The 13,487-nt window shown below is 39.2% G+C and overlaps 1 long non-coding RNA gene across 1 annotated transcript; it reads right to left on the bottom strand.

Moving 5' to 3' along the window:
• Positions 1-267: 267 nt before the first annotated feature.
• On the bottom strand, positions 268-5,567 carry LOC142491939 (uncharacterized). Its single transcript, XR_012800602.1, has 4 exons — positions 5,541-5,567; positions 3,066-3,220; positions 2,032-2,054; positions 268-753 (listed from the first exon to the last, which is right to left on the bottom strand). It is a non-coding gene; the product is annotated as an uncharacterized LOC142491939 (long non-coding RNA).
• Between the last annotated feature and the right edge of the window lie 7,920 nt (positions 5,568-13,487).

The following is a 13,487-nucleotide window of genomic DNA, read 5'->3' as shown; positions in this document are numbered from 1 at the left end:
AACTATCATGTAGGAGTTTTGAGTTTACAGCAAGTTTTCATTCACTCATATTTCATACTGAGTCCAAACATTATTCTTAAGTCAAGGTAGTTTTTAATGTGAGGTTATAAAACGTATGGAAACATGTTAGTTGTTACTTATGACACAGTACAATTACATAGTAACACAGCAGAGATTAACATGACATTTAATAATTTGTACATTTATTTGTAGAACATGATGAAGAGGATTATGATGATGATGATGATGACGCCACCGCCATACACACACAAATAGAAGCAAGTGACCATGAAGACGTTCCAATTGAAACTGTTTTACCGGCAAATCGTCCAGCAAATACGACATACGATGCAATTGTAGCTTCTGAGGGAAAAATTGTGGAAGCAGAAAATCGTCGCCATTCTGACTTCATGACAGTGCTGGAAAGGATGATTGCACTGCAGGAAGAAACAGTTTCACAATTGGCACATCTCCACAGAGTCTTCATTGAAGTGCCGAAACAGTTGCAAAAAATCAACACCTCATTCGAAGCATTAGTTGTTCAGCAAACACAAGCTAATTACTGGAGAATGACTAATGTACCACAATTCAACACCTCCCAGCCAGGATCTGTTCATGCAGGTCAGTTTTCACCACATTCATCTGATATTCATTCACCAGGCCCAAATGTTACCGGTCAAGTAGCAGAGATTGCTGTGCAGGTTCCTGACGACATACTACCACTGCCATCTGTACAAAATCAGCAGCTGACACCTACAAAGGAGCCCACAAAAACAAAATACAAGCAGTTACTACTGACCAGTTTTTGGTCAAAAACAACAAAAGACACACATGAAACAGACCAACCATCACTTGTGCAGTGTCTACCAACTTGCTCACAGTCACTACCCAAAAGCCCTGTAGGTGAATCACTGCCCAAAAGCCCTGTAGGTGAATCACTGCCCAAAAGCCCTGTAGGTGAATCACTGGCCACAAGCCCTGTAGGTGAGTCACTGGCCACAAGCCCCGTAGGTGAACAGTCACTGCCCAAAAGCCCTGTAGGTGAGTCACTGCCCACAAGCCCTGCCCGTGAAGTGCCAGAGGCCACTCAAAGTGGCTCTGCTGTGCCTAAAGTTGGTGGCAAAAGAAAAAGGGAAATTCAAGAGACAACAAGCAGGCCTGTTACTCGCTCGCAAAAGGAACAAAAAAAATAAATGTTATAATTCAGAAAATATGTCTTTGGCCTTGTTTTGTTGACTTCACATTATCTAATTACTATTGTATGTATGCTGAAGACTGTGTTGTTTCCAAACTTTCAAGTATGTTCTTGTACACGTGAAGTTTTGGAAATGTTAACACTCAATTAATGAATAGTGTTATAAATATTTATGTATTAATCGTCTGTTCAGTAATGGTCCACCTGGAACCAGTTGCAAAGTTTAGAGAAGCTGCCATTGACTTTGCAGCAAAACATTGCATTTGGGTGTGTTAATTGATGTAAGAATTGCATATGCATATTAGTCACATGCATTTATAAAAACACCTAAGTAACTGCAAACATCTTTCTTGTACGTGTACAGCAGGATTATGTGTAAATTATTACTTACCTTTGCCTTGCTTGGGCATTCTAATTTTGTCCTTTAATCATTTGTGTGTTCTTGTTTCAATAACATCTCAGAATGTATAAAAATATATATACACACACTGAGTGTGTGTGTGTGTGTGTGTGTGTGTGTGTGTGTGTGTGTGTGTGTGTGTGTGTGTGTGTGTGTGTGTGTGTGTGTGTGTGTGTGTGTGTGTGTATATATATATATATATATATATATATATATATATATATATAGTACTATATAAACTGGTATACATGTATTTTACAAACTAATACACTTCATGCTTCCTTGTGAAAGCACACTATTTTAATAATACAGGCATAATGTTTGAGAAATATCCTAAGTATGAGACTCTAACAGTATTGTGCTTAAACAAATGTTTATTACTTCATTCAATCATGTTTCTCACCATTTAAATAGGTTTCATACAAGGTATACTTACTGCCATCAATGTTGTGTGTACTCCTGCAATATTAAAAAAAATAAAATATAATATATAAATATATATATTTTTATAAGAGAGATATATTTAGATATATATATATACACACGTATTTAAACTCATGCAGACAGGGAGTTAACCAGACTTTCACATACACACAGAAATGTAAGCGGGGAAAAAACATTTCTTTTTGCAGGTGTGTGTTTGTACTGATATGCCTGGCTAAGAAATATTTTCACACAGTGGTCTTTGTTAGTGTTCAAAAAAACACTATGTGAACGCATTCAAATTCTAGGGATGTTTTTCACAAACGAGATAAAAGAAGGAGAAATGTTTCTCCCACAGTCCCATATCACAAACCACAACTGTTAACCCAATTAGACAAACAAATCCAATTGGCGTTTGAAATAAGGAGTCAAAGTAGTTAGTTTTGTTGACCTTGACAAGGAAAAACAGGAGTTTGTTAGCCATTCAGCACATTCATTTTGATGAGCAAATAACACAGACCTGCACACAGCTTTTGTGCTACTCAGACATGGCTGATGAATTCGTTAACAATATTAATCCCCTTTTAGGGTATAAGTACATGATCTGTGAAGCCATCTTGAACAGTCGCGGACAGAAAGCAAGCACACGCCAAATCGATGATTTCATTCGAGCAAAATATCCTTATTACCAAGACCGTAAGCATGCACGGAATTTTAATTCCTCAATAAGATTCACTTTATCAAGTAATGACTTTTTTGAACGTGACCAGGATAAGCTACAACACACCTATGGTTTCTGGAAGATTGCCCCGGAAAAACAATTTCTCCTGAAAGACGGCACTTATATTGTCGTGAAAGGCATATTTATTCCTAATGGCAATAGCAATGTATCCGCTACTACTGATCCGTTTGAATCGATACGTGCTGCAATATCTGCAGCCTCCATTCCTGAAACCCACATTGTACAAGAACAAAAGTACTATGATTATGTACCAAGCCTTTCAGCTGAAAATGCATTGGAATGGGAACCCGAAGAAATGAACCTACCTCCCGACCAATTATTTGAAGAAAGCAGTGGCGATTCCTACGAGCGCATCCTGGAGGAGATATGTGTCATACTGGATTCAGCGGTTGGGTCAAGCGTGGATGAAAATGCCTTGCATTTCTGGAGCGACCAGTTGCAGCCAGGCGAAGAGTTAATTCTAGAAGAATGGTAAATATAACAATCGTTATGCGTTGACTCTGCGTTTAAATTTTTTTTTTTTTTGTAACCACCATTTTCACTTTCAATGCGTGGATACAGCGTAACATTGCAGACTGCATAACATGTAGCGATCACAAACAAATTGTTTCCTAATACAATATAGTAGAACCTGAAAGAGTAGTACACATTGCTGACGGTATACATATACGTACTTTCCTATCCCTTTAAACATATTAGCAACATTTTTCCATAACTCTAACACATACCTGTTTTGTTATCATGCAACATCTACAACATTGAAAACCGGGTCCACCACGTATGACGTGGGACCCTTGTCATGGGCCAAGGCGTCCTTAAAAAGGATTACGGATGTAAGTCCCGCCCCCAAGCGACGTGCGCGCCTCAAAGCCTATTGGCTGTCATGTTTTGTTATAGTAACGGTAACTGCAGTGTGTGATGCGTGCGGCTCAGTGTTTGTAGGCGTACCCTGGGCGTTAGCCGAATGTTAATTGAGTGGGAGGAGTGTTAGCGTGCGTTTCACGCTGGCTTAACATGACGTCACACGTATTGCATTTGCGCATTGTGTTATCGGCCGTCCTTTCTGTCCAAACACGTCTGGTTTAAAAGAATACAGATGTACTCGTTTAGAATGATTTTAGTTTCATCTTCATTGTATTTGAAATAAAGATGTGATGTTTACTGGTATTTTCTACATGTATTGAACGCACAACGTTCGCTTTGTTTTGCGCATGCGCTAACAGTTAGTGGAGCCAAGCGTGAAGTGCGTGCGCACACTAAGATGTGCGCGCACATTTTTCAGTATACAGGCAACGTTCACTTCATATACATAGTTATGGCTGCTACAAATGATAATAAAAATTACATACTGATGTACACTTGTAGTTGTAACATATAAATGAGTGACGTGTGTATGTACACAATCATATAGAGCTGTGTAACGCGTTGTCACGGATACATATATAGTAAGGTGCCATATTTGACCATCATGTGTTTGCTGTATTTCAGAGATGTCGGGGAAGATACAATCGGATCAATGTATGATTTCAGAAGAGTCTACCTTTATATGAGATGATTGTGAGGAGGAGCCACCGACTACTATACTACATATGGAACTAATTTTATATTGCTTGCAGCGCTTATTAACAAACAATTAAAAAAGTGATACCCTTATGCCTATATTGCATAAGCACTTAATTAACATAATGATGTTGCAAAATAGTGCCTCTTGAATTTTTCTTGAGTGTTCTTTAATGACTACTAACATTTTATGACATGGTGTGTTTTTTATATAACAACCATTCCCACTCTGCTAACACATTTGTGTATTCTATTGTGTAATGGAACGTATGACTGTCGAAACTATGTAACAATAATAATAATAATAATATGAGCATGTTCATGTATAGGGCTGCTAGTTGTACGCAGCGATTTACAGACACATGTTTCAGGCTGAGGTCCCTGGCCCGTGGAACGTACAAATGTTTTTTTGCCGCATGAGGCACAGGGAGATAAAGTGACTTGGCCAAGGTCACAAGGAGCCCACACCAGGAATTGAACCAGACTCCCCTGCTTCAAACTATCAGTGCCAGTGTGTGTCTTTACTCACTGAGCCACTCCTTCTCCCAATGTAAAGGACACTTACAACCAAGTAGCCATTTATATTTAAAATCTCTTGTTACATGGGTATGTAGATAAAATGGTTTGGGACTGTAGCAAATAATGTTACTGGCCAGATGTTATGGTCCCCTCCAATGCATGATGTTCTGAATATGACATCACCATCATGTTATGAAGTACGTTTCTGTGTATATTTCATTAACCTAACTAACTATAGTTTACGGTGTTTATTAATCGTTTAAAAATACATAGTATAGTCAATATGATGATATAAGCTACCATAATAAAGCTGGTGTTATCATTTGTCGGTGTTATACATGGATCCTACACCAATTGATAGAGACACAAACAGTTGTCTTAAAAAGTGTGTCTATGCTAGTGATGAATGTGCTCCCGTAAGTAAACAAATAAGTACAGTTATCCCCTTTTCTCCAAACACCTCTATATTACATTAATGGAAATTATAAGGAAACATACATAAAATGTGATGAAATGTGAGTAATCATTTTGTAATACAATGCACATGATACCTCAAGAGTAGCTAAATGCATATACATGATACAGAAAGTACATATATGTAACATTTGTGTTTAAACCAATATGTTGGGTTTTTAGTTCAAATAATTATAGGAAGATTGAGGTAGGCACATCTTATGAGAGATGTCAGCAAATATACATACCATGATCAGTCATACTGCAAATATACCTATAATGCAAAGGAACAATATATAAATTGCAAACATTGACATGCCATCTTCAGTACCGTAAACAACACATCAAAGTGTGTATTTGGTGTTAAATGTGCAACACCATGTATATTTAATGACATTCAAAATGTAAATGAGCCTGGTGTACACATCATATGGATGTACATGTTACACTGCACCAATAACATTGTATGTAAGCATACTAGAAGCATGAATGAGTATGGGCATAATATGTGTATTGTGTTAGCATAAGGAACAACACAATGCTAAAATATTAGTGCTTTGTTACCCCAGTTGTATTCACATACACACAACTAAAGTACAATTGAAGAGGGATTATATAACCTGTGCAACAATAACATACCGGTGCCACATCCCTTTGTGCACACAGCAGAGAAAAGAAAGGTGTGCAACCCATATTCATCTGTGTCCTAACAGAAGGTTATATAAAAAAAAATTATTGTTAAGATAACATAATGTAAGTATAAAAGTTGAACTTGGAACATATCTGTTTTTACTTACAAGAAAAAAATGAATTGATGAGATTCTGTCGTGTCTGGCCACCACTGGCTGTTTGTTCATTTTCAGCAGCTACATGGGTGGGATGCTCGTCTACCAAAGGCTCAGCTAGGTCTGATTGTACATTGTGCCTGAGTGCAACATTGTGCAAAATGCAACAGGCAAGGATAATATCAGAGACTTTTTGAGGCTTGTATAGAAGAGCCCCACCAGTTCTGTCCAGACACCTAAATCTGGTCTTGAGTAGGCCAAATGTCCTCTCTATAACAGATCTTGTAGATATATGGGCTGCATTGTACCTCTCCTCTGCTTCAGTTTGAGGGTTTAGCACCGGAGTCAAGAGCCACGGCCTAATTCCGTATCCTGAGTCACCTATAATGAATGGAGCACACATAAGCTTACATTAGTGATCAAATTCTACAATGCCAACATTCCTAAATAAAAATGTGTTTTGTGTTATAACATGTAAATGTGTACTCACCCAGCAGCCAACCATATTCAAAAGGTCCCTCTTCGAACGCATGGAAGACTGAAGAGTTCCTCAGGATAGAGGAATCGTGACTGGAACCAGGGAATTTGGGTACCACATGCATTATCCTCATCGTGGCATCACATACCACCTGTACATTGAGTGAATGGTAGTGCTTCCGATTGCGGTACACATGCTCACTCTGACTAGGTGCAATCAAAGCAACATGTGTGCAATCGATTGCACCCAGCACACATGGTATCCCTGCTATATTATAAAAGCCAGTCCTGACTTCCAGCCACTCTGTCGCCTCTGTAGGAAAATGAATATAATTCCTAGCGCGTCTATTGAGTGCATAGAGAAACTGGGTCAAGGCCCGCGAGAATGTAGATTGCGAGACCCCGCCCACTATGCCCACAGTTGTCTGGTATGACGCGGAAGCAAGATAATGTAATGAGCACAGCATTTTAACAAGCCCAGGGACTGCACGACCTCTGGCTGTGAAAAAATCTAAATCCCCCCTTATCTCCTGATAAAGAGCTAAGATTGCTGCTGAACTCAAACGATAGCGACTTACAATCTCCTCCTCACTCATCCCATCTAACAGGGTTCTCTCCCTGTACAGACGCGGACGAGGCACAACTTGTCTCCTCTGTCTTCTCCTCTGATCTCCTGTCCCTCTCCCTGTCCCTCGGCCTGTCCCTCTCCCTGTCCCTGTCGTATCCGCGTCACTGTCCCTGTCACTGTCCCTCGGTGTGTCCCTCCCTTGCCCTATATGATTGTCTTCATCATCAAGCATGTCATAGAAAAGAATGTTCCTCCGTCTCCTAAACAATCTCAACATTTTGAAATGAGTAGCTGTGAATGAGCAGGTAATGGGCGTCCTTTAAATAGGTATAATGATGTCAGGTGACATAGTAAAATGCAAGGTTTTACATGAACATAATAAAGTACTTGTGTGGCAAGCTGTGTGCAGTTGTTGTGTGTATTCTGCAGGGAATGATGATATTTGCCAATGATGTGACGTGATGCTTTGTAGAAACATTGCTTGCAAATAAATAGTTGCATGTGCAATGCATGTAAAACTTGTGAACGCAAGAGTCAGTCATGTAATGAGACAAAAAGGCTGAGATTGATGTGGGAAAAGTTTTGTGTAACATGTGTAATTAGGCATGTTATTGTGACATGTTGCCAACAATGAATAGTCGTGTGCATATGCATGCATTTCTGTAAGGAGGATAGTTGGTATAGAATGAGTTAACAAGGTGTCCCAATGCTGAATTACTGTACATGTGTGTATAAGTTAGGTTGAAGTGCTTGTAATGCTACGGTTATAATGTAAATATGCAATGTGATTGCGCGTCCAATAAGTGACGTCATGAAAATAGGGAGGACCAAACGTAGATGTAAACATGAGAATTTAGATGTACATGAACGTTTAAAGATGCGTGACACATTACAAGCATTGTGTAATGTAAAGGAACATGAATATACGGTGTATGTGTGACATGTGTGACATGTGTAACATCATGTAAACAATTGTCGATCAATGCAGTAAAATGTGTGCTATGATGTGAGGTTCTCCTTTAAGAGTTGAGTATAGTATTTTCCCTTGCCACATCATCACATGATGAGTAATGTGACCCGCAAATGCTGCAAACATGTAAAAGTAGAATGTTATGCAAATAATACACGTCAGCCGTGACACAATGCAGGGAATGCCCCCACACTGTAATGCAAATGACGTTTGTATTGTGAGCAATGAAACGTAAACAGTACTATACTGTTATACGTCCCCGCTCCATTGATGTACAGAAGATTTTTTTTTTCTAAGTGCCGTTCCGGCAGCCTTAGCGATCGTTCTCCCGTCCAAACTGCCAACTTTAGTTGGCGGGAGAAATCGGCCATAACATCTCAATTTCGTAGTGCCGATCAGCCCCGATAAGCTGTTTTTTTTTGTTGAATCCAGCCGATTTAAAAAAATGGCGATCAGTGGCGAAAACAGGCTTATCGGCAGGCGACTGGCCATAACAAAATAATCGGCTCCGAAACCTGGCGAAATCAAGCACTTATCGGCGCTTACTGAATCTCAAACCCAATTTTGGCTATAAAATGGTGATAATTCCCTTATCAACGCTTACTGCATGAGGCCCTATGTCCATTATGCGTATGTCAAATATCACTGTACAAAAAGGTGCACATTTTATGCCTTTCACATGTAATCTGAAAATGAAAGAGAATATTGTTCTGGAAAAGGCTCAAATTGTCTGCCCATAATATATATTATGATGCAGCTGCATATTATTTGAGAAATACAAAGGTGTCTTATGTACTGTACTAAGATTTTATTTGACTTTTTTGTGCATTGAAAGTTCAGTGCTAAAAAGTAATACAAACCTAACAAAAACGTGCATCCTATTTATTAAGACTTCAGTAAAATGCATAATTTGTTGTTTGAAGTAAATTTTTATGTATAGCCTCACGTCGAATAACTGACAAGACAATTGAAATTAAAACAGAATGTGTATTTTAAAAAAATGTATAACTAATATTAGTAAATATAAGTTATTAGTATAATATTATTTATAATAGCCATACAGTGGAAATAATAGATTTTTAACCTGTATAATAATATATCTGTGCTGCGTCAAATATATTATTTTTGGGGTTGAAACAGTACATAGCAACTTCATTCTGCACTTACATTATAAAGTCTTTTGAGTCTTTTTAGGGTTTATGTGTAGTTTAACTTGGCGAATGATTTTGACGCACTTTTAATTAATTTTGTAACACACCAAAATATTTCTTCGTTCATACCGTTTACATTTATACACCAAGCGCAGTCAATTTCTGTGCATCAAAACAAAGGAAAAATTATTTTTTGATGCAGCTTCCACAGATGGAGAAATTTGAGTTTACTACTGTATATAAGTTTACACAAGAAAATTGAGTTTGATATGGTTAGTACATGGCCCCAAAGATAATTTTATATATTGGGAAATATGCAAGTTTATATATACTGTGTGCTCTTCTGCATGTCATTTCCCAGAATCCCTAGCTGTAGTGGAAGCATTATATGCAGATAATGATGAAAAGCAGGTTTTCAGACCTATCACCTATATGTGATTATGCTCACAACTTATATTTTTTTGTTTGCTGCTACTGTACATCCATGGCAAAATATGCATCTATTTTTTTTAAGTATAATTGTTACAGGGTATTTAACAGTAAAAGCACATTGAACTTTGGATATGACAACTATAATCGCCATTGAGCCCCTTGTGTCCTGCAGGATTAGAATTTTGCCTAAATACTATATTATGGGGAAATCTGTCTTAATGAGGAAAATAACAGTTTCCCTCATTAAGACACCTGCTATGCTTTCTATTATTCTTATAAACATTTTCACTTCCTGAAGCTTTTTAGTCAAGAGTTTCATAATTGAACTATTTAACCATGTTAAAATGGACATGAAGCAAAAGATTACACTGTGTGCTCATTTGCATGTAATTTTCCAGAATTCTTGGCTGCAGTTGAAGCATTGTACTGTATAAGAAGAGATAGGGACAAACTGGACCAGCTAGAGAAGGGTAACATGTGCCTTGACCCAAGAAGTCATGAAGTGACACATGGAGAGGGGGAGGAGGATTATATATGCTTCTTTTTGCATAGCCAGTATAACCAACCCCACACTGATGAGACCCAGCTGTCTGTGGGTGGTTTTCTGGGTATGCACCTTAACCCTGGCTGTGCTCAAAGCTGTGACCATGCAGCAAGCTTAAGCCTATAGGGAACTATGTTAAAAATGGTTTTTGAGGCAAAAAGTGACACTGTGTGCTCATTTGCATGTCATTTCCCAGAATCCCTTGCTGCAGTGGAAGTGCTGTATGCTGGGTGATGATGGGGAAAGGCGGGGTTGCAGACCTGTCTAAGACATGCATATGAGCATACAGTTGTATTTGTATATATATATACACACATATATATATATATATATATATATATATATATATATATATATATATATATATATATATAACAAGAGACAGGGGGTGCCCAATGCTACATCCCATTGACAAAACATATATGATGAAAAGTATAAAGTAAAATACTTCGTTAATAATAATAATAATATTAAATACTTGGTTATTTAGTTAACCCTTTGGCCAAAGCGTCATAAGCCTGCATACCAACTCCAAGGTATAACCAAATTAATGCAGGTCCTACACTACATTACACTGTGAACCCTTTCTTTTCCCTCTGTAAGAGGGGAAGAACCATTATAGGTCTTGTTCCTGCAGCAAATGAAATGACCTCCCAAGTTAAATGGGTGAAGGAGGAGGAGTGAGCTCTGGGGTAAGGTGCCACCAGCCTCCAAATTGACTGCTACCAGTCAGACATTGCTAAACACACATATATATATATATATATATATATATATATATATATATATATATATATATATATATATATATATAAAAAAACAAAAAAGTGTGGCGCCAAAGAATAATAATATAACTGTGATGTAAAAAAATTTGATATAACTATAATTAATGAATAAAGAATTGTGTAAAGTGAATAATGTATAAAAATATTAATATATCTCTTAAACTAATGTGACCTTAGTGCATACTATTAAAACACAACCAGTAAAAGTAAACAAAACAGTTTACTGTTACCAAAACTCAAAGCCCTTTGAGAAAGTTACCGGTCAGGTGACGAAACGCGTTAGGGTACTGAGAGAGCGATTACGTCATCACGACGACGACGCGCACGCGCAGCAGCCTACACCAAGCGCGGGAATACGATTGGCAGCCATTGGAAGTGCGAGCTGGAGTTTTGGACTCTATACAGACAGCGAACGGAGCCTTTCAACATCTGGTCCCTGGTGATCGTGTCTGGCATCCCTGAAGGAGTCCACGGAGACGTGTTGCAGTATCCAGAACCGGATGGTGGTGATATAATCACAAATTGCCTTTTAACTACTTGCATCTTGTGAGTGCGATTCCTACCCCCCCCCACCCCCCATCCCCTTTCCTTGTTTTAATAAATTTTATACAGTATTATGCTATGGGGCGTGCGCTCTCTCTCTTTTTCTGTCTATATATATATATATATATATATATTGTGACAAACTGCTTACTCCTGAGACTCCGCCGTCTGTCCGGGACTGTTAGAACACAGTCTTTTAGGGTAGGTTAAATGATGAGGCGTAACGTGCTGTTCCTTTAAACAGGCTACTGCCTGGTTTATTCAGTCCCAGGCACAAAGAAACACAAGCAAAACAAAAGCCTGCTCACCTGAGCAATAACTTAACTGAGGTTATTTCTGACTAGGATTGGGGCGGCTTGTCCACTTCCAATAAACAAAAATAAGGAACTTTGCAATTTGACAAAGGTACAGAATGATTTAACCTGTTTGGGGAGAGGCTTTTCCCCTCTCTGCTTCCAGAAGCCTTCCTGCCTCCAGTCTCTTGGGGAGAGGGGAGAGGAACCAGGAAATCAGCCTTACATACCTGATTTCCACCTAGCAGGACAGGTGACAGAAATCAGGCAGCAGACAAACTCTGGTCTGGATCCCTCACCCCTCAGTTCCAGCACTTGCCAAACTGTGGGATATAATGCATGCATTATAAGGCTGCACTTTCCAGCCTAAACAGGATAGAAGCTGTTCAGTATCCTGGGAGCCCTATATGTGGAATTTATTACCATCCCCTGGTTTCTGTCACATATCCTCCCCCCCAGCTCAGACCTCGAGGGATGAGCGACCATGGATATTTGGGAGTGCATCCTTGACAACCCATCAGCATTGCCATGTTTGTGCCCTGACCTGTGCTCCACAGAAAATTTAAAGAGTTGTAGGCTTAGGAACCACCTGATCACTCTAGCATTCTTCTCTCTGTTTTGACACATCCAGGTGAGGGGTGCATGATCTGTGACCAACCGGAATTTTCTCCCCAACAGATAGTATTTGAGCGTCTCTACAGCCCACTTTATTGCGAGATACTCTTTCTCGACTATGGAGTAATTTTTCTCCTGGGGATTTAGTTTCCTACTTAAATAAAGAATGGGGTGCTCCTCACATTGAGACTCCTGGGAGAAGCACCCAGACCTACCTCAGATGCGTCGGTTTGGACTAAAAACTCTTTAGAGAAGTCAGGTGTGACCAACACTGGTTGGGCACAGAGAGCTTCTTTCAGGCTTTTAAAGGCCTGTTCGGTTTCGGGAGACCACTGTACCATTAGCGGCCCTCTTGCTTTTGTGAGGTCGGTTAGTGGGGTTGCCTAGTTGCAAAATTGGGAATAAACCTTCTATAGTAACCAATTAATCCCAAAAAGGTCCTTACTTGTTTTTTTGTAACTGGCCTTGGCCAATTTTGTATCGCCTCTACTTTGAGTGTTTGGGGTTTGAGTAAACCTCTGCCAATAGAATAAACCAGATACTTGGCCTCCTCCAGACCAATAGTACATTTAGCGGGGTTAGCAGTTAGTCCAGCAGACCAAACTGCGTCAAGCACAGCTTGGACCTTTGGAAGGTGGGATTGCCAATCTTCACTATGGATTACCACATCATATAGGTAGGCGGCAGCCTACCGAGCATGTGGTTTTAAAATTTTATCCATCATTCTTTGGAATGTGGCGGGAGCTCCATGTTAGCCAAAAGGCAGCACCCTATACTGAAAGAGGCCGTCTGGGGTTGAGAAGGCTGTCTTTTCTTTTGCCCTTTCTGTGAGGGGAACCTGCCAGTACCCTTTTGTTAGGTCTAGGGTCATGAGATATCGGGCTTTGCCCAGTCTCTCTACCAGTTCATCAACCCTGGGCATAGGATAAGTATCAAATTTTGACACAGCGTTTAGTTTACGGTAGTCATTGCAAAACCTTGTTGTACTGTCTGGTTTTGGCACTAAAACTATAGGGCTATTCCACCCACTTT

Source organism: Ascaphus truei, chromosome 4, assembly GCF_040206685.1.
Source record: "Ascaphus truei isolate aAscTru1 chromosome 4, aAscTru1.hap1, whole genome shotgun sequence".
In the NCBI taxonomy this organism is placed as follows: Eukaryota; Metazoa; Chordata; class Amphibia; order Anura; family Ascaphidae; genus Ascaphus; species Ascaphus truei.
This window is presented reverse-complemented; position numbering and strand designations above follow the sequence as displayed.